This window comes from Alligator mississippiensis, chromosome 11 (genome assembly GCF_030867095.1).
Source record: "Alligator mississippiensis isolate rAllMis1 chromosome 11, rAllMis1, whole genome shotgun sequence".
Classification (NCBI taxonomy): Eukaryota; Metazoa; Chordata; order Crocodylia; family Alligatoridae; genus Alligator; species Alligator mississippiensis.
The window spans coordinates 49495765-49498668 of record NC_081834.1 but is presented as its reverse complement, the minus strand read 5'-3'; the positions used below and the strand labels follow the sequence as shown (position 1 = coordinate 49498668).

Genomic DNA, 2904 nt, shown 5'->3' with positions numbered 1-2904 from the left:
CAGGATGCCCCTGTCCCAGAAATGGACAGGTCTGATCACTGATGGGGCTCCCAGCTGCAGCGGTGCACCATGTGCTTCTGCAACTGGGAGCTCCATCGGCTGATGGGACTTTTCAGCCACAGGAGCACGTGGCGCACCCCTGGGCTGGGATCACCAATCAACTGTTGGGGCTCTCAGCCACCGGAGCAGAGATTGCCAGTGCAAAGGGAGCCTACATGTGTGGAGTGGCAGGAAGTACAATTGTTGGGATCATGCATTAGATCCCATCATGCTTTCTTTTAATATGTCAGTGGTCTAATTTTCTCCTACTGAGGCCCTCACAGAGTATTTCCATTGTGTGTTACTAGAAGTTTTCTGAATGTACATATTAATATGGGGCTGGGCTTGTGGTTGTAGCTGTTTGGTCTCAGGACATAGGCAGGCAAGGCTCTTTGGGAAGATGTGATATCTTTTATTAGACCAACAGACTAGATGAAAAAAGTTATTTGCAAGCTTTCAGGTGCAATGACCCTTCTTCAGGCATAATTTATATTAATACAGAGGGCATTAAAATTCATATTGTTATTGTTTTACAATTCAGTCCATATAAGTGAAATGACTGACATTTTTACAAAAAATATAGAACTATTTTTATTAAATTGACAACCAAAATACTTGTTAACCACAATACCTGCTATTTCTTCCACAGGAGGGAGAACTTGATGGTGATAACAGATCCTATTACCTAGTAGGAAGACGTGCACGTGACAAACTCCGTGAGGAAATGGGGACGGGGAATACAACTTCACCAACAGAATTTGTTCTGCTGGGACTCCCGAACAGGACCAAAGTCCACACCTGCTTCCTGGCCATGATTTTACTTGCCTTCCTTACTGCTGTGTTTGGGAACTCTCTCCTCATGTTCCTAATCCAGGTGGATTCCTCCCTTCACACCCCCATGTACTTTTTCCTCGGTCAATTGGCCTTCATGGATATATGTCAGAGCCTCACCATTGTCCCCAAAATGTCAGTGGACTTTCTCAACCCAGGCACCCCCATTTCTCCAGCTGGCTGTGGGGCTCAGATTTTCCTTGTGCTGACCATGGGTGCAGCAGAGCGCCTCCTCCTGGCAGCCATGTCTTATGACAGGTATGTAGCAATTTGCTGTCCCCTGCAATACCCCATCCTCCTGAAGAACAGCGTCTGCCTCAGCCTGGCAGCTGGGGTATGGATTAGTGCCCCTGTAAATGCCTTGATTCATGCAGTTTATACAATGCATCTCCCCTACTGTGGCTCAAAATAAATTAAACACATATTCTGCAAGGTCCCCGCCCTGCTGAAATTAGCCTGCTCTGACACATCCACCTATAAGACTCTGGTGTTCGTGAGCGGCATTGTTGTCCTTCTCATTCCTCCTTCTGTCATAATCATCTCGTATGCTCGCATCCTCTCTACGGTCCTGGGAATGAAGTCAACCAAAGGACAGCAGAAAGCTCTGGCCACCTGCTCCTCACACCTGACTGTGGTGGGCATGGTCTATGGGGCTGCCATCTTCATGTACATGAGACTCAATACTTACCACTCATCAGAGCAAGATATGATTGTTTCTCTCTTGTATACGGTTGTCACTCCAATGCTGAATCCTCTCATCTACAGCCTGAGAAACAGGGATGTCTTAGGAGCCCTAAGAAAACTGGCTGGAAAATACAGAGTCATCCAACAAAACCGACAGGAACTGTGACTTACCCTTAGGTTCCATGTCTGTCCACAGTGAAGAAGACCACAGACAGTGTCTTTTTTTTAGAAGGAGGCTAAATTTTATAAAGCACCTAACTGCTGATATGTCCCACTGAATTCAAGGGTATTTAGTAGCATCCTCCATCTCCTAATTGCTTAAAAAATGTTTCAGGAAGTCAGTCCCCACTGATTGTATAGGACATTTAACCAGATCATTGAATGCAGGAAAATCTTTATCTTGCACTAGAAAACCTCTGTAGCCTTAAATTCAGGCTATTTCCAGTGTAGCCCGAAGGAAAGAGATCCATTGCTTATGTGGAGACATTTCAAAATGCCACATTTCAGAGCCAGAAGTGTACTTTAGCCCTGATTCTTCTCTCACGGGCGTTGGTTCTAAACCAGGGGTGTCCAACCTCTTTGAATGCGGGGCCGGATCATGAACTTTTTATCACCCAGTGGGCTGGCGAGCCATATTCAAAGACCTCACAGGAAGTGGTATCACATCAGGAAGTGATGTCATGTGACCTTTGACACCAATGAAGTTGCAGGAAGTGACAATGAAATGGGTCTGGAAATGTGGTTTAAAATCCAAAATAAAAACAATATAAAAGCAAGAATGAAATAATACCAAACACTTGACTAAAATAAACACTTTCGCTTCTACTCACTTCTCAATGAATGAAAGAAGCATTATGCAAGTCGACAGATAAGTTGGGATAAAGATATCAGCCAAAATGGAAACTAATCAAAGCAACAAAGTATGGGCATTTTTGAAAATAATCTTCAAGAAGATTTACTTTTATTGAATTAATAACTTGTTAGTAACACATCTTTAACAAGTAGTAACAAGTTGAACCCCCAATCCCACACAGAGAGAAACAGAAGAAACACAATCTAAACACTGGACAGTATTTTTACAAAGATTTTTACCTGCTCCAAATTTACGTTGGAGCCCAGATCATTCATGCTCTATTCTTGAGCATATTGTTCAGTCTTGCAGGAGCACACAGCACAGCTGCAGGGGACTCTGCCACAGCTTTCCCTCCCTGGTGCAGCCCGGCCAGCCCATCCCCTCCCCTATCAAGTGGTGGCTTCCCCACATGTTGCTGCACTTTCCCCTTATGTGTGTCAGCTTGTCCCAAAAGGCAGGAGGCTTCACCACCACTTCTGCTGGCCAGTGCCGACCCA

The 2904-nt window shown here is 44.8% G+C and overlaps 1 pseudogene; it reads left to right on the top strand.

Moving 5' to 3' along the window:
* Positions 1-763: 763 nt before the first annotated feature.
* LOC132243655 (olfactory receptor 2V1-like) lies at positions 764-1720 on the top strand (annotated as a pseudogene).
* The last annotated feature ends 1184 nt before the right edge of the window (positions 1721-2904 follow it).